The sequence below is a fragment of the Marmota monax genome, unplaced genomic scaffold (assembly GCF_021218885.2).
Source record: "Marmota monax isolate L192 unplaced genomic scaffold, Marmota_monax_Labrador192_F-V1.1 WCK01_AAM20220418_F8-fsc00012, whole genome shotgun sequence".
In the NCBI taxonomy this organism is placed as follows: domain Eukaryota; kingdom Metazoa; phylum Chordata; class Mammalia; order Rodentia; family Sciuridae; genus Marmota; species Marmota monax.
Window position 1 is genome coordinate 3030934 of NW_026695227.1, and position 24007 is coordinate 3054940.

Genomic DNA, 24007 nt, shown 5'->3' on the forward strand with positions numbered 1-24007 from the left:
AAAAAAAAACTTAACAAGATCTTAACATATCATGTTCATACTATTATGTTATTCTCTCTGAAATGTCATAAAATAATTTCACCAATAACCATCACAGTAAGATTTTCATAATCTCTTAAAACAAAATTTAGATCCGTATAGAATTTCTTAGATTCTTTCAAGTTTTCCATTTTATTTTGTTATTTAAAAAAAGTAATGTGTTGCACTGTCCTATTAATTGCCTGTATGCTTTATCGTGTGCAAATTATGTTTGTCAATCAATAATCAACTATATTTAATAAATAATATGAGGTTGTAAGAATTTAAACTGTTGAAGATTGGATGGGATTATCTTTTCTCATTTCTCTGTTTTAATCAGTAATTTTTCATTAAATAATACTTCTATAAAGATTCCTTCTCCCTCCATTCCCTGCTTCACATATGCTAGGCAAGACCTGCCATTTAACTACATCCCCAGACCTCTTTTTCTTTTCAGAGGTCCACTCAACCTGTAGTTATTATTAAAAGATTAACAGGGAAAAAACTCCAACAAAATGAAATTATTTTCAAAGAATATAAAATTCAAATATATTTTTATAAAAGTCTCCAAAAATATCAAGATTGAAATTGCTTATGTATTTCTTAAAACTTGTTTTTCTTTTAAATTATTCAAAAATCTAACTAAGTGGCTTGTTGGGGTTGTGGCTCAGTGGTAGAGTGCTTGTCTAGCAAGTGTGAGGCACTGGGTTCAATCCTTAGCACCACATAAAAAATAAATAAATAAGTGAAATAAAGGTATTATGTCCATCTACAACTAAAAATATATATTTTAAAAAATGTAACAAGTGGGAGAGAAAAACTGTGATATTAAATTTTTAAATCAAAATTATTTAAATACATCTGATAGTATTCTTAAATTTAGTAGTCATGAAATATTTTCACTTAAATAAAATTACTAGAACTCAATGTCATTAGCTATCAATTTAAAAATTAAATATCATGTTTCATATATGTTACATCAACACTTACATGTATGGTCAGATACAAAATGAATTACTTAATATTTCAAATTTTTTCCCAGTAGCCATATTCCAATACAAATATTGTGAATACTGCAATAACTCAAGAGTACCTACAGAACCATAAACTGGAATATGCATACAGCAAGAAATGTATTCTTGATATTACTAGAAAATGACTTTGGTGTGTAAAAATCCTTTGAATCTTTGCTAACAGAAAGAATATGAGAAATTCATTTGCCTTTTTTCTTATCTAAGTCACTCTGCTGCTCAAATCTTTACATACTTTAAAGCTGTGTGTATCTCAACTCATTGATCTTCACAACATTCTGATAGCTGTCTGTTTGTTTCGAGGACACAGAAGTACAAAGCATTCCCCTAGGGAAGGTATGTAGAGAATGATATTAGAAGAGCAGATGTTTAAGGTCCCAGTTCCCATTATGGTAAGGTTGAGTGTCTGAGCAAACAAAGGAATCCATTTCTTCTTTTAAATGTATGTTTACATAGGGGTCCTTTAAAATACTGCCCAGGTATAATTGCAATACTGGATCTTTCCTTTTCAGTGAACCCTAGTTAAACATTATTTAATATGAACCATTTCAGCCATGTATGTGGCCTATCAATTTGGAAGATTGTTATGATGGATTTTTGTTGGGGATGCAAATCAAGTCAAGATAGAGCCTGGCAGTTTGCCAGGAGGAGTGGTTTGTGAAGCAATGCTAGAGAGCCATTAAGATGATGAGGATTCCTTAATGACTGACTGCTGTATCTAAATGATGTTAATTGAGTTAAGCTGTGTGTAATTAGTTGGGTATATGTACCTCTGCTGTCTGGCCGAGAAGCGGCTTCTGCTACCTCGGGTGCCCGCTACTTTGAGTTCTCGCTCAGTTCCTGCTGAGTTCACTCACAATAAAGTAGTTCCCGCTTCAACCTTCAAGTTGCTTGTCACCTCTAGGTTATTTAACCCAGCCGGACTACGGCAGATTTTCCCCTTTTCTGGTGACTTCTTATATTAGTTTTCTATTGCTGATTAACAAATTACTACAAATTTAGTAACAAGACAACACACATTTATTATTTTATAGTTTTTGTGGGTTTGGAGTTTGGGCCTGTCTTATATGGGCTTCTGGGTCAAGGATTTTCAGCTCAAGGTCTCACAAGGCTATAATCAAGGTGTAGTGGATGTCTTAATCTGTTTTATGCTGCTGTAACAGCATGCCCAACACAAGGTAATTAATATAGAGCAGAGATTTATTTCTTGTAGTTCTGGAGGTTGCCAAGTCCAAGAGTGAGGGGCTAGCATCTTTTTTTGGTTCTGGGGATAGAATCCGGGGGTGTTTAACCATTGAGTCACATACCAAATCCTTTTTTCTTATTTTGAGGAACGGTCTTGCTAAGTTGCTTAGGGCCTCACTAAATTACTGAGGCTGGCTTTGAACTTGCAGTCCTCCTGCCTCAGCCTGCTGAGTTGCTGGGATTACAAGCGTGTGCCACCATGCCTGGGGAGGGGCTAGCATCTTGTGAAGGACTTCCTGCTGTGTCAAACATAGCAGAAGGTATCATATAGCAAAAGCATGCCAAACAGCAAGAGGAAACTAAATTCAATTTTATAACAGAACCAGTCTTGCTATAATGACCCCAATCCTGAGATAATGACGTTAATCCATTTATGAAGCTTGAGTCACATGACTTAATTACCTCTTAAAGATACTTTTTATTTTGAGACAGAGTCTCCCTAAATTGCTGAGACAGGCCTAGAACTTGTGATCTTCCTGTCTCAGCTTCCCAAATTGCTGGGATTACAGGCATGCACCACTATGCTTGGCTAAGATCCCACCTCTTAATGCTGTTGCACTGAAGGTTAACTTTCCAACACACATTTAAATGACAGCATCTGAGCTGCATTTTCATCTGAAGGCTGATAGGTGATGAATCTGATTCTAAGTCTTTCAATTTATTGGCAGAACTTATTTCCTCATGGCTACATATGTGATTGAGAGCCCTGGTATTTTTTCCTGGCTGTTGGCTGCAGTCTGCTCTCAGGTCTTAGAGGTCACCTGAAGAACTGATAGGCCACCTGTAGTAACTTTCTGCGTGGTCTTATTCAACATGGTTGCTTTCTTTAAGCCAGCAAGTAAAATCTTCCTCCTTGGGAAGAGTCCAGTTCCTTTTTAAAGTATTTTTTAATCAGATCAAGTCAGGTGTGCCCAAGATAATCACTTTTTTTGGTTTGCTCAAAATCAATGTATTTAGGATTTTAATTGCATTTGCAAAATTCATTCATTTTTGTCATGTTCTCTTGGCTAAAAGCAAGTCCACATTTAAGGGGATAGAATTATGTAGGGTGTGAATACCTAAGGGTAAGAGTCATATGTGTCATCTCAGAATTCCAACAACCCTATTCTCAAGAGTTGTTTCTTGAGTAGTCCCAAGTTTGCCTGCTTAATACCTCAGTGAACTTCTCTGTAAATTAGAGTACAATAATAGAAATTATTAGGTTGTGGTTGATTCATCTTCTTTATTTTGCTTTTTCTTTGGTGGTAGTGGGGATTGAACCCAGGGCCTCATACATGCTAGGTGAACACATTGACTGACCTACATCCTGAATTTTTTTTTTTTTTTTAGTTTAAGTTGCTCAGGCTGGTCATGACCAACCTTAGCCTCCAGAATACCTGTGATTACAGGTGTGTGCTACCAGGCCCAGCAAAGGAATTCTCCTTTTTGATTTCTATGTATATATGGTACTGGGGATGTAATTCAGGGAGTTATGTATGCTGGGTAAACACTCTACTACTAGGCTATATCCCCTCATCAGAGTAAGGAAAATGCAGATACAAATTGTGCAAGCTTAGTTATTACTACTCCTGTAAGTAATACAACTACTGTTATAATCACTCTTAGCTAATATTTGTTGAGCTATTACTCTATATCCAGTATAATTCCAAACATTTTTTGGAATTTAATCTTTGTTGAGAGCCATAGCCAAAGGGGCCCCAGCCCCTTTGTTTTCTTTTAGTGCCTTCTGTAATGTTACATAATTTTTTCTTTAGCCATTATTGCCAGAATTCCTATCTTCATCCCAGTGCCGGTGAAGACAATGTAAATTGTTAAGAAAATTGTTTTCTTTTAGTGCCTTCTGTAATGTTACATAATTTTTTCTTTAGCCATTATTGCCAGAATTCCTATCTTCATCCCAGTGCTGGTGAAGTCAAAGATAAAACCAATCTACAGCTTCTACAATAGCCATCACTGAACTGCTTGCAGAACTTGCCTGGACACATTGTGAGCTCACCTGTATGCATTGTGAACTATCTGTTGGTACAGCGAATTGTGGTAGTGCTGGAGTATTTTTGCTGATGGTGTCACCGGTGGTACAATTTTCCAAAGGAGCCCTCAATTGGCTTAATGTCATGGCATTTTGCATCCTCCTCTACTAGTGATGGTCTAAAATTTGGGGGCCAACAGAGGTGAGGCAAAGAACCTCACCCCCCCACAGGTGCAAAGGCCTATCCACAAGTATGGCTGTATGCTGGACCGGTAGTCAGTGACGGGTATGATCCAATTGCAGTGGTACCAACCTAAGACAGGAGGCTGACGCCTAGAGGTCAGTTCATCCGATGACGGGTAAGGACCATATGTTGAATTGGACTGCCTAACAGGCACGGTCCCTAAGCCACATGCTTGTTGTTTAAACAGAGAGGGGGAGATGTTGAGAGCCACAGCCAAAGGGGCCCCAGCAAACTTCCAGCTGCCAGCAAACTTCCAGCTGCTGGCTGATGATTGACTCACAGCGGCCCCAGCAACATCTAGCTGATTGGCTCCTCGGCCCCAGCAACATCTAGCTGATTGGCTCCTCTGCGGTGATGCTCATTGGGCTGTTTCCCTGCCCTTTCAGACCATGGAGCTGCTCATTGGGGGACTTTTTTGGCTCCGCCCACGTGACCCAGCCAATCGGCCTCAAGAGCAGGAGGATTGTGGGAGGTGGAGAGAAGCTTGTGTGGGAGAGAGAGGCTTGGGGAAAGCCGGTGGTGGCAGTTGAGGCTCTGAGGGTTTTTCCTGAGAGACTATTTTGTTTGTCGTGTGTGGTTCTAAAAATAAAGTTAGTTTCTTTTGACAAGTGGCTCCTGATTGTGCCCAGCCAGACTGCGGCAAATCTTCATCATAACTTTACCAGATCAGGGCTATTTTTATCATCCCCATTTATATATAAGGAAATATTATTTGTATAAAGAATTTCAGAAAGCAAACCAAGTAAGAAGCAGAGAAAGAATTCCAGTTTAGGTAGTAAGACTTCAGAGACCCGAAAGCATTAGTTTAGGCCTTATTTTATAGCAGTCTTGAATTACTTCATGATGATATAAATACTGAGAAACATGTTATCATAAAATTACCACTTTGTGAACATCACAATATATTTACACTAATCTAAATGGTAGAGGTCACTTATTGTGACCTCTTGATGCAATCAAGATAAATACAAGATAGAAATGGATGAGGCTGCTGCTGGTATTAAAGGGCAGACTTTTATAGTAAATCCTTTTTTGAACACCAGTACTGTAAAATAATGATAACAAGTAGAGTATAATAAATGCATAAACCATTAAGTAATTTCTTTTTCATTATCAAGTATTATTACATATAATTATATGAGCTATACTTTTATATGACTGGCAGCACAGATTTGTTTACACCTACATCACCACAAACACGAGTAATGCATTGTGTTATGATGTTCAGATATCTATGTCATAGGTGACAATCTTCGGTTCCATTATAATCGCATATGTGAACCACTATAAATTTGGTCTGTTGACAGAAATGTTATGTGATTCAAGACTTTGTTTAGAAACTTCAGTTTTTCTCTTCATCTGTTTCATTTTTGAAGATTATACTTTTTTATTTTTTTGAAAGTTCTCTCTTTTGGGCTGGGGATGTGGCTCAAGCGGTAGTGTGCTCGCCTGGCATGCGTGCGGCTCGGGTTCGATCCTCAGGACCACATACAAACAAAGATGTTGTGTCCGCCAAATACCAAAAAATAAATATTAAAATTCTCTCTCTCTCTCCCTCTCTCTCTAAAAAAAAAAAAAGTTCTCTCTTTTAAAAAAATTTCTACAACTGAAAAGTTTGGTTTTACATTTATTATTTTCACCTTTCTTTCTTTCTGTGAGGTTCTATGGTCTCAATTTATTCTAGCATCTTTTTTCAAGAAGAATGATATTTGGCCTGATGTAATAAGAACGTAATTGTAGATAAAATATTGAAATCCTTCTGTACTGATTGGTAAGTAGCTGCCCCATTCCTGAATATGTCTTCTTCCCCTTATCTGCCTTAATCTACAACTGAAGAACTTTGGACACCCTCACAATCCTACAACTAAAAGATTAACATCTGACAAAATAAGGTATCTTCGACTTCTTTCATTTTTATTGGGAAGTGCCTAGTAAGGATTGATAAACATTTTGAATATCCTACCTACAACTCAAAGTCAAGCATTTTTTCATTCTTTATTACTTTGTACCTTTTGTTTTACCTAACTTGAATTATCTTTCTTTTTTATGTAGTCTGGCAGCTTTTAAAAATTTTGCAGCATAAAGACAGTTCAACTATCATCTCTGTGAAATCTGGTATGTATGTGTATGGGGGCAGTTCCTGAGGACAGAACCCAGGGCCTTGTGAATAGTAGACAAGCCTTTCTGCCACTGAGCTACACTCTCTGTCCCTCTGTGAAGTTTCCAACATACTATGAGAAAGATTTAAGTCCTCTTGTTTTATATATTCTTATATTTAATACATACTTCCATGATATTAATGATCTCAAAATGTTTGTGTGTGTGTGTGTGTGTGTATGTGTATATATATAACTCCTTCCCCTATTAGAGGCACCATGATTTACTCTGGGTATCTCCAGCACCTAGAATGTGTGACTGCATTATTAATAGTATTATTGTCAGTGAAAAAATGGTTAGATCCATCAGCAGGTAGTATATCTGAAGAGAATGGAAATGTGTGGTTAAGGACATCTGGGAAAACTCAAAGCCAGTAAAATTGTTTATTTGGAATCTTTGAGAGATAAGTCTCTAATATAGGCATATCTAACAAAACTGATAGTTATTTTTCCCTTTGCTATTAGCACAGGCAATTGAGAACAGACTATTATAAAAATGATTTTTTAAATTTGCTTACAGAAGACATACCAAGGGAAACCAATCCCATTTTTCTTTTTATTGTAGAGTGATTCTTTTACTATTGAGTACCCATGTACTAAACAAATGATAATAAATGATAATTTAGTATAACTGAGCATCTATTATTTCTTGAGCACCTATATACTATGTTCTATACTAAGTACTTTACAAAGTTCAGCAATTAAGCAATGCAAATCTATTTGTGTTATTTCTGGACTTAAATGAGTCATCATTGCTCTCAAGATAAAGTTCAGATTTTAGGCAACAAATTTATGTAAGGTAACTTCTTCTAGAAAGGCTTTTCTGATTTTTCAAGTCCAGATTAGGTGATACTCTTGAAAGCCACCCTATATTTCAAGCAATTGAAAGGCCTAAATTATGAAAAAAAAAAAGTATTAACTACTTGGTGCTAATTTTTTCTTAGGTACAAAAATTTCCTGTTTGCTCTTCTGTCTCCTTCACCAAAGTATAGAATTTTTTCTTCTTCTTCTTTTTTTTTTTTTTTTGAGATAGGTCTCACCACGTTGCCCAGGCTGGCCTTTAATTCCCTATTCTTCTGCTTAAGCTTCCAGAGTAATTGGGATAACTGGTATGAGCTACCATGTCAGTTCAGAGTACAGATTTCTTGAGGACAGGCACCTGTCATAGTTTTGGAACACAGTGATTGCTAAATAATGAACAAATGCATTAATTTAATAAAGAATTACATTGAAATTGATTACGATCTAATATTTTTCAGTCCCCTTTTGGCTTGAAACACATTTATGTTTATTAGCCCATTGAATCGAGTTGAATTATAATTTTTATCACCATTTTAGAGATGAGAAAACTGAGTAACTCACTATTCTGAAGAAGAGGCAAGAAGCGCAGTACTTGGAAATAAATCCAGATCTCTCGACCATTAGGGTAGCCACTGCTCTTGGTTAAGGTTTGGTCCCCAGCCTCCCATATAATTGAAAGGGATGGATACAACTTCCAGTGTGGCAAGGTATGAATTGAAGTACTCACTCCCTCATAGAATATCTGAAAATAAGGGTGCCTCCTCCATTCCCTGGTTATTAACACAGTTCAAGTATATTTTGTGAATTAAAAAAACAAAACAAAACATGAATAAATCAATGTACCCCAGCCTCTTTTGAAATTCTTTCCACTTTTCAACTCTCACCTACTTCATTCCTTCCCTTCGGAAGCCTCATAGAGGGCGCTCATCAAGTGCTACTCACTGATGGAGGAAGCTCCACTCAAAAACACTCCTCACAGTGCAACTAAAGGCACAGCGCCACCATCTCAGACTTAATTCTCTTTTCCACGACAGGAGGCGGGGCTAAAGTCCCTCATTCAAATAAAAAACTAGGAGATTTGCATGGGGTATGACCAGTCCTTGCGCTTATTGGCTAATAACACAGTGGGCGGGGTACATATTACGATCCCGGAGCTCCGCCTACATTAATTTGCATAACGGCCCCGGCGCGTGCAAGGGAGAAGCGGGTTTGTTTTTGAATCTGCGGAGGCGGCGGCAGTGGCAGCGGCGGCGCGGCGACTGAAGCGCGCGAGATTGAGGCGGCAGCGCTGGGGACGGCTGCTCGGGACGGCTCTGTAGGAAGGAACGTGGTTGCCCCCTCCCTCAACTCCCGCCCCCCAAGGTATATGTGAATCCCAAGGGCTGTTCTAAGAACATTTTCTTAAATTACTATTGTATTTCTGAAGACTCAAGACCGCATTATGGCGGCTGCGGGAGTTGTGTTTGCGCCTGCGCGGTTGCGGAGCTGCGGGCGGGCGCTGCATGGGAGCACGTGATCTTGCGGGGTCGGGCTCTAGCTGCAGTTGTGCAGCTGGCGGGGCGGTGGCTGCGCAAGCGCAATATTCATTTTCAAGATCTAATGTTCTTGTTGGACGCCATTTGGGTTCTAGGTTTAATTTTCTTCATTCTTGAGGGGTTTCGTTTTGTTACTCTGCAATTCCTACAGTTTCAAGGAAAACGTTCTGTTATGTTGTACCCTTATACCGGCCTTCAACCCCTCTCTTTTTACTTGATTCTGAGACGCTGTGGATTAAATTTTATGTGAAAATTGTCACTTGTGGTTCTCGGTTGAATTTCACGATTAGGGTATTGTGGGACTAAAGTTTACGTTTAGGGAGATAAAGATCGGCACCTAGTGGTGTTCGCACGGGAAGTGCATTTATTTGAACTGCATTTTTGCAAATACATTTTTAACCCTGTTTTTACCAGTTTGGTTATCAAGGATTGTGCACTATTTACGAAATAGAATTTTAATTTTGGAAATATTGGGACAGTGAAGGAATATAGAAAGTAATTTAAAGTGAAATCTCAATTACTCAATTTTTTATTTTTTAAAAAATTTGATCCCAAGTCAGTGAAGTTTTAATTTGAATATTTGTATGCTGAACATCTAAATTTTACATGTTTTCAGTACCTTTGATCAGTTGTCCATTACTGTTTCAGTTAATTATTGTTAACTCTTGAAATTAGTTCATATTCTTTACATTTTGTTTGTGATGATATGTAAGCCATAATACTTGGTAAATTTTGGTGATGAAGAATTTTACAAAGAATATCGAGTTATTGTGGCCTTAATGAAGAAATTGAGTGGACCATCAAAAAAAAAATGTCGATTTTAAACATATCAACAGTACTGTATATATGCTTATGAGATATAGTCGTGTTTGATTTTTTAAATTGTAGATGTGCTTCTGTCTTTTTTTGTTTGTTTCTTAAGATAATTTTTAAGTGCCACTGGTTCTAGTTTAAAATGGTAGTGTCACTATATTTAGATCTTATATAACACACCTGGGGGAAGTTATATAAGCTTTGATATGTTTCCCCCTTAGTGTAAATTGCTGCTTATTAGGCTAAAAACTTACAGTTTCATAAATTTCATTTGTGGTTCATATGTACAGCATTTGGTTTCTTGGTTCGTTACATGAGCTAAGTTTGAATCATTCTACTGGCAAAAGAAGTGGTTATGGCTTTATACTCTTGGTTTGTTAAATGCATCTTTATTACCCAGAACAAATATCTGAAGTATTAACTAGATGTAATTGAAAGGAGTACTTTTGGTTGGTAGATTTTTTTAATGATGTCACATGAGATGGAATGGAGTAATAAAAAAGATTTTTCTTTTTTCTCAACAGAATCTTAATTTGTTCTAATGTAATTCGTGGACCTCTGTTGTTTTCTACACAAAATGAAGGCAGTCTTCACTCTTTTATGCTTCTGAGGTGGTTAACTTCCACTCCCTACATGCATGTTATTTCAAGTGTTTTAGAGTTGAAAGTATGTGTGTTTTCTGTGTCTGTGTATGTATACATAATAGGTTAAGAAAATAACTTTGATCTTAGGGCAAAGGTATAGTTTTTCACTTCCACAAAAATGAAATTCTTTGGTTTATATATTTAAGCTTATGTTTTCTTTTGAATATACAGATGATTGCATCTTGAGTTTATATCGAAGGTCATAAGGGGTACTTGAAGAACTTATACAAGGTAAATATTGATAGGACAGTTTTGCTCATGTTTCTTAGAAGGCATATATAACTATTAATGTAGTAAGATTAATGAATTGTCTGAGGATCAACTATTTGTTCTTTAATACTGTCAGAAACCAAGCATATTTTGAAATCAGTTTTGTGGTTATGATGCCACAAGATTTTGACATATAAAGAATATATAAATGTTTAGATTAGCTTCCTTGAGGAATGAACACTTAGCTAGGGAAGTTACTTAAAAATCTCATGCAGTTTTATAAATTTTATTCATAAAATAGTTTAGAAAAAACAGATTTGAATGATTCAGCCGTAAACCATTAAAATTGTATTTTTCTTTATGATTTGAATGTGATGTGTATAAATATTTTTAATGTAGTTATTATGGAACATTTGGGAAATGTTAAAAATAGTAACATTTGGAAATAAGCACTCTAAATAGTCTGGTGATTTTGAGGACTGCTTTTTGCATGGTTGATCAACCTATGAATGTCACTTAGCTTTTCATTGGGACCATAATTTAATTCCTACCCTTTTTTTGTGTGTGTGTGTGCAGTGTTGGGCCATGCATGTGCTAAGCACACACTTTACCACTGAGTTCTACCACAGCCCCCCAATTCCTGTTGTTTTAATTTAGTTCTATGAGTATTTCCCCATTTTACTGTTTTCTAAAATGTTCTCATGATAATACCATATTGTGAAAATCCCCCAAATTACCAAATATTCTTTCAGACATGTTTACAAATGGCCACATGTTATTATCAATTTAATAAGAATGTACTGTGATTTATTAAGCTTTTATCTTTTTTGACCATTTTGTTGCTCATTTTTCTATTATAAATAATGCTATAGTGAACATCCTTCTACATGAGTCATATTCTGTAACTTAGAATATTTCTTTGACATTACAAATTGATAAAACCCTTTGCACAAGTGTTTCCCATATCTCTCTCAGTTAGGCAGGTGAAAAATATAGTAGTAGCTTACTAACTTTTTTTTTTTTTTTTTTTAGTACAAGTAATAAGGTTGACCTTTTAAATATTTTATATTTGTATTTTTTGTCAATTAGCCACTTGCGATCCCCCCCCACCATGGTGGTTGTTAATGCTTTTTTATTTTTGTTATTGTTGGTAACAGCTGTTTATGAATGTTAGTCCTCAACTTTTTGTATTTGTTGCAGTAATTTTTAAAATTTCTTTAGTGTTTCACCTTTTAAGTTATTTTTGATTTTATGTGTTTTACATTTTTATTTTATTTTATTTATTTTTTTTAAAGAGAGAGGGGGTGGGGAGAGGGAGAGAGAATTTTTTAGTATTTATTTTTTATTTTTTGGTGGACACAACATCTTTGTTTGTATGTGGTGTTGAAGACCTGGGCCGCACTCATGCCAGGCGAGCATGCTACCGCTTGAGCCACATCCCCAGCCCCAACATTTTAATTTTACTAATAAAGTTTTACACATAAAGTTTTACATTTCTATTTAGTAAAATTCACTGCCTTTTTCATTTATGACTTCTTTTAGAACTGCTGTGTAGATAAAATGTTACTTATTGTGAGATGAAGTAAATATTCCTTTATTTTGTTAATTACTTCTGGAACTTAAATTTTTTGGAAGTTTTAATGAACTTTTAAAAATACTTTTAAATTTACATGGACATATATATACATATATATGTATTTTCACGTATTGTGTATAAAGGTGGGTTGCTAGGAACTATTTTTTAAAAATGTCCAGTTTTCTCCAAATTTTATGTTGTTGATTCATCACTTGCTTTGGTTGCTTCTCTGATCATAACTTATGTATTATGTTTGAGTGAACAAGTATGTTCATTTTTACTTGAGGTCCATTGGCCCTTGGGGGTTCTGTAGAAACTAGAGAGTTTCCCAGATTCCTTGCTGTATGCCATTTTATGTGAGTGTGATATGTGCATTTTTCTGGGTAAAAAGTTAGCTTTTCAAAGGAATATGTAATATAAAATCTAAAAACAGATTAACAACCAATGCTTCAAGAACTTATTCTTAAAGCAGGATTGCATTTTTTAAAAATTTGCAATGGACTATGCATTATATAACTATGTGTTTGTGATGCTATATGCAATACAAATTTACTCACAATTCCTCTTCACAATTTTCTTACCTAATCTTATGTGTTTGGCTTTACAGATGAGTTTTAGATTCATTTGGTTAAAATTTTTAAAATGCCAGTTAATGATTTTGTCCAGAATTACATTACATCTATAGGCTGGGATGAGGCTCAGTAGTAGAATGCTTGCCTAGCACGTATGAGACCTTGGGTTTAATCGTCAGCACCACCAAAAAACCAAAACCAAAACAATAACAACAAAATTTATTAATTCTAAATTGGGGTGAATCTTTGTATTTATTTTATATTATATTATTTTCTTTATTCAGGAATATGGTATACTTCCTATAACCCCTTCCCCCCAAACGTACTGTTTATAGGAGTGTTGGAAAAATTTGTGATACCTATGACTTTTTTTTTTTTTTTAAACCCAGGGGCACTTAACCACTGGGCCATATCCCCAGCCCTTTTTATCTTTTAAAATTTTGAGACAGGGTCTCACTAAGTTGCTTTGGGCCTCGATGAGTTGCTGAGCCTGTCCTCGAACTGTGATCCTCCTGCCTCAGCCAGTTGCTGGGATTACAGGTGTGTGCCACCACCATCCTGGGCTACTATCTATGACTTTTTAATGTTATTTTACTGTTTTCCTGGTGCTGATATGTTAATAGGGATGAATTATGTGGGGCCATTAGGTCTATATTTGTTTGAAATCTGCATTTAAGATGATGTGACATGAAAGTAATACCAGTATGAAGTTAGAATTTAGAAAAATAGTTTTTAAAATGAAGTATAATAGAATATTTGAACCATAATCTTTGTTTAACAGATTTTTTTTTTTTTAATAGTGGAGGAATTTTGATGTTATCTGATTCCTTTCTGGCCAAGATGGGGTCTAATCTCACAATAAAGATAAAAATTATTTTACTTTCTTTGACAGCATTTAATTGTTACATTTTTCTCATAAGGATCATTCCCTAATTAGCATGAATTCATTCTCCATTAAATCTCTATGCTGATTGCAGGGACTATTATTATTTTGGCAGTATGGGGGATTGAACCCAGGGCTTTACACATGCTAGGCAAGTGCTCTACCATTGAGTTATATCCTTGGCCCTTTCAAATTTATTTTGTGATAGTATGTCACTAAGTTGCCTAGGCTAGTCTTGAATTTTCGATCTCCCTGCCTCAGCCTTTGGAGCATCTGGGATTACACATGTGCCACGTGACCAGCTACAAATATTATTCTTGATTAGTAATGATGTATTTTATTTGTAATTCTACTTTTTTTATCAGAATGGAAAGAGTCAGGTTATTGGGTTGAGGATGTCACTTAGTAGTAGAGTGCTTGCCTAATTTAGGAATTAGTATTTTCAGAGCTGAATCAGTATTTATAGCATGTTCATTATGGCAATTGATGATCTTATTAATGATTATGTATCTTAGTGAGGCCCTATATCCAATCACTGGTAACAAGGGAGAAAAAGAAAAAAGTCAGATTATTGCCAAAATACCAGTTTTATTTTATTGTTAACTTGAAAATTAATGAAATCTTGAAAAGAAGAAATCAAGGAAATAAAGATAGAACTCAAATGTAAAATATTATTGGCTTCAAGAAAATGAATCCTGTGGATATATACCAAATGTCAAGATATTGGTTTTTCTTAAGCATTTAATTCTTTTTAATGAAAAATTGCTGTCTTTGGGTCTTTTCATGCAAATTTAATTATAAAGATTTGGATGTTTTACTTTTTTGTGTGACCTTTGGCCTTAGTTGAAAACTTTTCCAAGTTCTGGGAAATTATAATTCTTTATTTTTCAGACATAGAAGAGAAGTAGCAAATTAGAGACAGTACTACTAGATAAATACTTATGGGTATAGGGGCAAGATGATGGCTAGTATCATGCCAGTAAAAGAGGATCATGTTTCAAATGGTATAAATTTAGCAAGAATGTTATAAATTTAGTTGTGAGGCAATTTGGGAATTAGTATTTCCAGAGCTGGATTAGTATTCATAACATGTTCAATGTGGCAGTTGATTATCTTATTAATAATGATTGTGAATCACAGAGAATATTTAGTTAAGTTCAACCTATTTAGAAGCAAAGTAGTGTGTAATTTTGTTGAGGTGTTTTTGTTCTTGCTGTTTTAAGTGTTGTGAGGCCTATGGAAAATTCATATATTGGCAAACCTAGTTTTTCAAATGTAGGAAGAAGTTTAAGGCCTTTGAGTTCCTAACAGTTGTGGGCATATCATAAATAAAAATTAGGTGATGTTTTAACACTATTTGAACAGATTTCTAAAATATCATTAATTAGCTCTGGGAAGCTATAGTTCTTTTCTCTTTCCTAGAAAACTCAAGAGGTTACCCAACCATTAGTGGAGCTTCTGTTTCATAATCCTTAACCCATTTGACCCTCTGATGTTTTCTTAGAGAGCCCAAGACCTTAAAAATTATTTTGTAGTATTGTTTCTTTCTTCTCTTTTTTATCTTTAAAACCTTTTATTTATAAACTTTAATTCAGCAAAGGTGTGTATGTGAAGATTGGGGAGAGGACATCCCCCTGGAATGGATGAGGGCCACCAGAGTCAGGAGAGAAGCTGGTGGCCCAACCAGTCAGGGCCAGTGCACAGGGTTACCATGTAGTATTTCTCAGATTGTGCTGCAGTACACAGAGTAAATAAGGCATTTTAGTTTATTTCTGGCATTTTAGTTTGTTCAAAACAGAAGTGAATTACACAAAATTAAACTTGTTTCTTAGTGGAGACAGAGTGAATGCTAGGAAACATTTTCTGTTTAAGAATGAGTGGACCAGGACTACTAGTGCTTATGAGTGTTTCTAGTTTTGAATTTTTGACATTTGGATTTTTGTGTCTTCAAGAGAATGATTGAAGCATCTTGTTGGCCACATTTCAAAAACATATGAAAGTTCTTTTTCTTTCTTTCTTTTTATTTATATATGACATTGGAATACATTACAATTCTTATTACACATATAGAGCACAATTTTTCATATCTCTGGTTGAATACATAGTATATTCACACCAATTTGTGTCTTTATACCTGTACTTTGGATAATAATGATCATCACATTCCACCATCATTAATAACCCCATGCCCCCTCCCTTCCTCTCCAACCCCTCTGCTCTATCTATAGAGTTCATCTGTTCCTCTCATGCTTCCACTCCCTATCCCACTATGAATCAGACTCCTTATATAAAATCTTTACCCCTCACACATCAGATAGAACACCAATCTTTAGGGTATGTAAAGAACCCAAAAAATTAAACACCAAAAATAACGAATAACCCAATCAATAAATGGGTCAAGGACCTGAACAGACACTTCTCAGGTGATGATGTACAATAAATCAACAAATACATGAAAAAATGTTCATTATCACTAGCAATTAGAGAAATGCAAATTAAAACCACTCTGAGATTTTATCTCATTCCAGTCAGAATGGCAGCTATTATGCATACAAATGACAATAAGTGTTGGAGAGGATGTGGGGAAAAACATGTGGAAGTTCTAAGGGTACACGCAGATAGTGCTTTTCTGAGAATCTTTTTAATTATATCTATATAAATATGAAACTGTGGGAAATGAGGATAATATATTAACTTTGCATTCTGAAATATTCACTTATTCATGCCTTTAGTTTCATTGTTCAGAATATTATAATAATTGTTCTATTTTGTGTCTAATACCTGAGAATAACCAGCTGTAGACACTTTAGTTAGGAAGAGAAGCCATTTGTGTGATGGTGATATGTGATAGTAGTATTTATGTTTATGTGATCTTTCCCCCCTTTATTTGTGTAGCCCTGTGCTACTTTCAGGAACTACTGTCTTAGTTGATACTTAGGAATTATATGTCCATCATTCCATGGTACTTTTATATTCTAATAAGAAATTTGAATTGTCTGTTAGAATAGTGATTCCCAGAACTATCAAAACTATAAAAGGATCTGTCCTTAGGTGAGTAATTCTGAAAGATAATGCCCTCCATTTTGAGGAAATGTAAACCCAGAAAATGAGAAGGGAGTCTAATTTTGAGGACCAGGAGAAAAAGAATTTGATGGAATAATGAATAATTTGAATGCTTCAATTCATTGCAACTGAGGTTTGGAATTTAAGAGTTTTTTTCTGTCTTTTTACCCTAATTAGATAGAATGCCTTAAGAAAGAAATGTAGAAAAGCATAGAAAGGATAAGACCACTTTTGAACTTTGATCTTTAATGGTGGTAAATGTTGTCAGAATCAATTGGATTGAAGGCCAAATTACTATAAGGGACTATGTTACTATTGGTTATTTTTCACTTGTAACAATACAGAATAAGTCTATGGTATATAGATATCTTTTGTCTTAGCATATGGCTTTCATCATTTAACATGGCTTTTGCACATTTACTAGTAGTAAGGGAGAAAGGGCAGTAGGAGTGCATATCATTCATTTGAGAACATGATATAGAAGTGGCACATTTCACTTTGACTCAGGTTTTATGTCTGATAATTTACTCATTGAAACATACTTAGCTAGGAAAGAGAGGCTTGAAACTCTCTAGCTGGATGATCATGTGCTCAGCTAAATTAGATAAAAAGGAAAACCCCATATTAGCGAACAACTAGCATTTAGTGCTACCTATGGAAGCTGGGAAAGTGGTCTCTCAAAGTAATTCATAATTTGATACAAAAAACTAGTTCTCTGTTTTGAGTTAGGTCCAGTTACAATGTAACATTGTATAACTTCCTTTGTAATGGTATTTTTTTGAACTTTGTTTTTTTAATTTGTGGCTCAAATCCCAGCTATTATAAATATTTATGTTATTTGATAGAACTCTTAACCCTCTCTGTCAGCCTTTAGAAACATTAAATAATGATCAGTTAGTTTTCCAAGAACTGGGATTTATTTATTTGGAGCTAAGAATTGAACCTAGGGCCTGTGTGTATACTAAGCACATATCACTGAGTTGCACCTCCAGTCTGAGAATTGAAATGTTTAATTTTAAAAATTCAGTTTAGTATTTATGAACCTTGTACTTGCTTAATTTAAAAGGAAGGATTGACCAGGTGCCTGTAATCCCAGCTCCTCCAGAAGTGGAGGCAGGACTGGAGGATCACAAGTTCAGGGATGGTCTGGGCAATTTAGCAAGACCTTGTCTTAAAATAAAAAATAAAAAGGGGTCAGTGGTAGCACGTCTGTGGGCTCTCAATCCCCAGGTCTGGGGGCGAGGAAAAAATCAACCAACCAACCAAGAAACAAACAAAAACACGGAAGCTTTCTGTGGAATGTAAGTGAACGATAGTAATTTGTATAGGGCAGAGAAAGTGGAATTCTGTAGGAGGGAATCAAGGAAATCTTAGAGGAATTTTATTTTAAGGAGTGAATTAGAATAATATTACTAGTAAAGGATGGAAATTGCACATGATTTTCAGAGGTGAGAAAGGGTAGGAGAAGTCTACATAGTTTGAATCTCGAGGGAGAATAGAACTGTACAAATTTAAAACCCAAAATAACACTAAACAGCTCTCTCTAATATAAATCCTTGATTTTTTAATAAGAATCATTGTACCTTTATAATATGCCTAACAAAGGATGTTGTTTTTCTCAGTTCAGTTTTATAACTTTCTTTGCTTTACTTTATATCTCTTTTAAAGACATTTTTTAATTTCCACTTTTATGTCTGTTTGTGTACTTTGTCAGTTTTTTGAGATTAGGAATAATATTTTATTGATTTACCTGACAATTGCCATATTTCAAAGGCAGATTCTAATTCATTATAATAAGATCTCTATTAAAAGTTAAAATTGCTTTTTACTGTGCCTACCTTAATAGTCAATAAATGTTGCTCATTGAAATAGAATTTCTTAGTTTTAGGTGGAGGTGCAAAAACAGGAAGTAGGATGTTCTGATTCTTTTTTTTACATTTAACTCATTATCCACAGAAGTCAGAACTTTTAAAAAGTAGTCAAACAAGTAATTTACTTGAGTGCTATTGTTCAAATGATGAATTACCAAAAGATTTGACAGGCAGTTTATATGTAAAAATTATAAATAATAAGTTTATAAATTTAAATGTAAATCCACTTTTGGGGGAAAAACCTTCAGTAACTTCAGAAATAGAAGAAAACAAGAATAAAGAAAAACCCTTTTTCTTTATTAGGTTCCTAAAATATGACTCTGAAAATCATTGATTCAAATTAATCTGAATTTGCAGAAAAGATGGAAAAATATATTTTATTTTAAATTTCTATGATTCTTTCCTTCCCCTACCAGATTTAAGTGATTTAAAATTGGAAAATAAATGAACAAAGAAAGGAAGAAAAAAAAAAAAAAGAAAAGGCGAAGAGTTTTCTTAAAGCAAGTTAGTAATATAGTGAAGTAGAAAGAATAAATATCTCCCCGTAGTAATCTTTATCAAAATGGGTTTAACTCTACTTTGTAATGTTGTGAGGATTAAATGAGCTTTCATGTATAGAATGCTTAGCGTTTGTACTTGACACATTCCTTTTTTCTTGCTTTGTTTCTTTTTGGATCAATTAGTCATTCATGAGTATTTCTTAAGAGGCAGCTGTGTTCAGGGAGACCTGCTGTACAGGCTGATTTACAGAAAATTTTTAGAGCTAAGCTTTAAATATTTTTTACAATTAGTTTAGAAAAACAGATTTGATAATACCATCCTCTAGTAAGGAGTTTAAGTATTTAGGCAGTTTTGTGAAGGAGTCCTGTTTTAGGACTGACTTATTAAATAAAAAAAGAAACAAGAATTTAAAGAAAAAAACCCCAAAGATTACTAAGGTCACTAAATTTATAGCAAATCTCTTCATGGTGAAAAAACATCCTTTTTTTTTTTCTCACATTAATTAGATCTGCAAGATTAGTCACATTTCTTCAGATGGTTGTCATTGCTAAAATTAGGGATGAAGTCATTAATTTTGAGGACTAGATCCACACAACTATATGCCCCTGTCCCAAAATCTCAGCGTGCAGAATACTTCCCTTTCTTCAACTTCAGTTATAGAACTTGCTGGACATGTTCAATCAAAATTGAGGCAAATTGAGCCCGGTGCTGTGGCGTAAGCCTGTAATCCCGGTGACTCTGGAGGCTGAGGCAGGAGAATCATAGTTCAAAGCCAGCCTCAGCAATTTAGTGAGGCTCTAAGCAGCTCAATGAGACCCTGTCTCTAAGAAAACATAAAAAAGGACTGGGAATGTGGCTAAGTACCTCTGGGTTCAGTCCCTGGTACCAAAAGGAGAAAAAAAAAAAAAAACTGAGGCAAATTGGAGGAGAGAGCTCAAGCACCCATAGTCCCAACTACTTAGGCGTCTGAGGCAGGAGGATTGCTTGAGCCAGGAATTGGGGACCAAGCTGTGCAACATAGTAAGACCTTATCTCTCTTTCTCACTTATTTTAATTAAAAGCTTTTTCAGTGTAGGGGCTTGAGCTTGGGGCCTCAAACATGTTAGGCAAGTATACCACTGAGCTACATCTCTAGCCTCCATCTCTTAAAAATGAGCCGGGTGCAGTGGTGCACACTTGTGATCTCAGTGGCTTAGGATGCTGAGGCAGGGGGATCATAAGTTCAAAGCCAGCCTCAGCAACTCAGTAAGTCCCTAAGCAATGTAGTGAGACCCTGACTTAAAATAAAAAATAAAAAGGGTTGGAGATAGATAAAATTGAAGTCAAACAAAATTATTATTTTTCCCATAGCCACCCTTGGGATCAGGCTTCTGCCCTTAATGCACAGATTTGGCCATATAAATTTCTTAGTTGGTTTCTAATTTTATTTTGGTATTTTATTGATCATTTAATTATATACATAGGTCTAAATGCAGTGATAACTTCAGAGTAAACTTCTGTCTGGATATTTTGTAAAGTATTATATATCAGCTTGTTTCACTTGATCAGGATCCAAGAGTTTTCTAATTTATCTCAGTTTTAATCTGCTGTAACTATGATAGTCTGGTATCATGGTTCTCCAAGATTCTTGTATTTACATATTCTTATATTAACATGTTCCTGTCTTGAAAGGAACTGATATTGTTTATTCCCTTTAAAGCTTAGATTCTAGAAGAAATACTAAATTGATTTCCTGTGAAGATTTAGTAAGCATCATTTCTACATTTGAGATGGAGTTCTTGTTTCTGTTATACCTAATTTAAGAGATTTGTTTTTAAATGTTTGTAGTGTGGCCATGTTACAGATTTAATTTATCCGAATTTTATATTGGTAGGGAGGAAAACATTAAAACTTTATAAACTGATTCATAAAAAGTAAAAAAAAAAATACTTTATCAGTATTTAATCATCGCTATAAGCAGTTGCTAGACAATGCTAATCAGTATATTCAGTATTTTTCTATAGAATCATTCTAAAATGTTTCTGGTTAACTTAATACCTATATTAGGAACTTTCACAGGATATTTTTCCCCTTGAATTCTGAGGGTGATGGATTAAGATATAACTTAAATTACTGTTTATACAATGTATATTTTAAATTGTGGGTTAGATTAAGAAGAATATATTTTTCTCTTAAGACCATTAAAATTATTAACTACAGTTAAATCAGTTCAGTTAGCACTTGATAATTCTTGTTTTGTTGATCTTGGGTTAAATAACTGCTTACACAAAGTTTTCTTCTCTGTGTAATAGAATCATGAAAATTCTGACCTATTCCCTTGATGCAATTATTACAGATATTTATTCATGAAGGTAACTCCAGCTTTATACCAAAATGCCTGCTGGCATCATGAATTAGTTATGATGGTTTGATGTAGTTCTTTTTTTCTTTTCGATGTACTTTGAGGTCAAGCCCAGGACTTAATTCATGCTAAACAAGCACTCTATCACTGAGCTACACTCCCAGACCTTTTTAGTATAGTTCTTTACTGAGAATTTTCAGTGTTTACTTAGAAGACACATTTTTTCCTTCAGGTACAGTAACATCAAGAATATTGTGTTTATTTGTTCTCATTGCTCCAGTGTAGCTTCTTTGTTCTCTGTGTCTTGTGTACAACTATTATCTTAGAATTTTATTCACCCTTAATTGGGATGTCCTTTACTGCTTTCGCAGGACAGTTGCTTTCCATACCCATGTGTCTTTATTGACTTTTTCTGCCTCTTGGGGGAAAAAGGTTCATATTCTTTAATAGCATTTGGAGAAAGGTACATGGGAAGTATGTTTTTAAGACACGTGTGTCTGAAAAATGTCATTGTATGTGTTATACTTGACTGATAGTTTGGCTGGGTATAGAACATTAGGTTGAAATAAATTTCCTTCAGAATTTTAAAGGCACTGCTACATCATTTTCTTGCGTCTGTTATCACTATCAAGAAATTGCAATCTACTACTATTTCTGATTTCTCTCCTTTAGTGGAAGCTTGAGAATTTATTAATTACCTCTTGTGTTCTGAAATTTCATTGTAGCATGCCCTAGTTTGGATTTATTGCCATTTCCTGATATTTATTGGACTTTACTGGTCTCTGCCTTCCTTGTGTCCTTCTTTCTTTTTTTGTTTGCTGGGGGCCTCACCTGCAGTAAGCAAGTGCTCTGCTGAGCTACTTCATCGGTCCTGAAATGTTTTCTTAGCTACTTCACAGGTCCTGAAATGTTTTCTTGTGATTTCATTGGTAATGTTTTTTCTTCTGCCATTCTGTCATTCCAATTTGATGATTTGGACCCTCCAACTCTATTTTTTCCTCCTATTTTTCTCTTTTTGTTCTGGCACATTTCAACTTTATGATGTAGTTGTTCTGTTGAGTTTTTCATTTCTGTTATCATGTTTCTCTATCAATTTCTATTTTTTATTTCTTGTCTATAGTACTCTGTTCTTAACTGGAGTACAACACTTTTTTTCTATCTATTAATGTTTATTGAAGTTTTTTTTTTCCTCTCGTGTATTTTATTTAAAATTTTTTTTGTCTGCCCTCCATGTTACACACTTTTCTCAGTGGCTTTCTTCCTTTGCTGATTGCATAATGTAATGTGGAAGACTAAAAAGTTGAGTGAAATATCTAAGTTCAGCAGTTTTGAAATTTTCTATGAGATGATCCATGTAGATGTCCTAACTAAACAAATGAAACTTGTATTTACCAAATGCATGTCTATCAAATGTAGTGAAATTTTCTTTAGGTTCTATGGAATTTTCAGTAATTTGCATATGTATAGTTTTCTAGTGTGGTATATAAAAAATGTAGTACTTGACTAGAATTAATTCCCTTCTTGCGGTTTTCTTTTTTCCTCATTACTACATGTGTACTCTTGGCAAATGAGTATTCTTTGGATATAGAAATTAGAGATTGTAGCACTCAATCTTTAACATGGTTTTTGGAAAAGAAATGTGAAACATGCTAGTTTTTAATTAGGAAGAGATAAAACATTGGATAATCTTGGAAATGTTTACCTAACATGAGAATTTTTTTCCAAATATGTATGTTTTTACAAATGAAATGATTGGGCTTATAACAATAGTCCTAATCTAAAATTTCTGATAAAGATTATTTGTGGTATTATATGATCAAGGTGTGTGCTGTTTATAAATAGTAAAGTTTAAAAGTAGGTAATTATATTTTTATAGTATTCCATAGACTCTTCAGAGATTAACTATTTTATGCACATAGGTGCTCCAGTGTAGTGCCTATAAAAACACTAAAAACTGAAAAGTGCTCTACAAAAGGTATTTTGGATTCTGTAGTATGGAGGCTTTTATATCATGACTAAAAACTTATTTGACTACTATATAAATATAAGAACACAGACTCTAAAAATGAAGATTCTTAAAAATGTAGGACTGGGTTTATAGCTCAGCGGTATAGTGCTTGCCTAGCACATGTGAGGCACTGAGTTCGATCCTTAGCACCACTAAAAAATAAGTAAAATAAAGGTGTTGTATCCATTTACAACAACAACAAAAATTTTTTTAAAATGTAGAAATTTCTGAGATTTTTGTGGTAGAAACAAAAGCACTGTGAATTAATTTCAATTTTCCACCTATTGAGCAAATACTCTTTCACACTGTGACCAGAGATTGGATAAAGATATGATTTCTGTTCTTAAAGAAAGATGTAAGTAATTTTAATGTGTTAAGTGTGAGAGAACCTGGTTTGTGGAGTGGGCATAGTAAGGAATAAGAAGAGGAATGTTAGTGATAATTTAGGTTGAATCATTAATAGGATTTACTAGGTGAACTAGGATAGTTTTCTTTGGAACAGAGTGTGAAAAGTGTTGGCACTGGC

At 34.6% G+C, this 24007-nt stretch overlaps 1 protein-coding gene across 4 annotated transcripts in view; it reads left to right on the top strand.

Annotated features, from left to right (window-relative positions):
• Positions 1-8673: 8673 nt before the first annotated feature.
• Positions 8674-24007, top strand: part of Atf7ip (activating transcription factor 7 interacting protein) — a 101879-nt gene continuing 86545 nt past the window's right edge. For 2 of the 4 annotated variants that reach the window (XM_046435457.2, XM_046435458.2), the window contains exon 1: positions 8674-8826. The gene's annotated coding sequence lies outside the window, so the exon portion shown is untranslated. Of the gene's footprint in view, positions 8827-10627; positions 10688-13083; positions 13355-24007 lie in introns of those variants that run through there. The other 2 variants (XM_058576341.1, XM_058576342.1) reach the window with 2 other exon arrangements.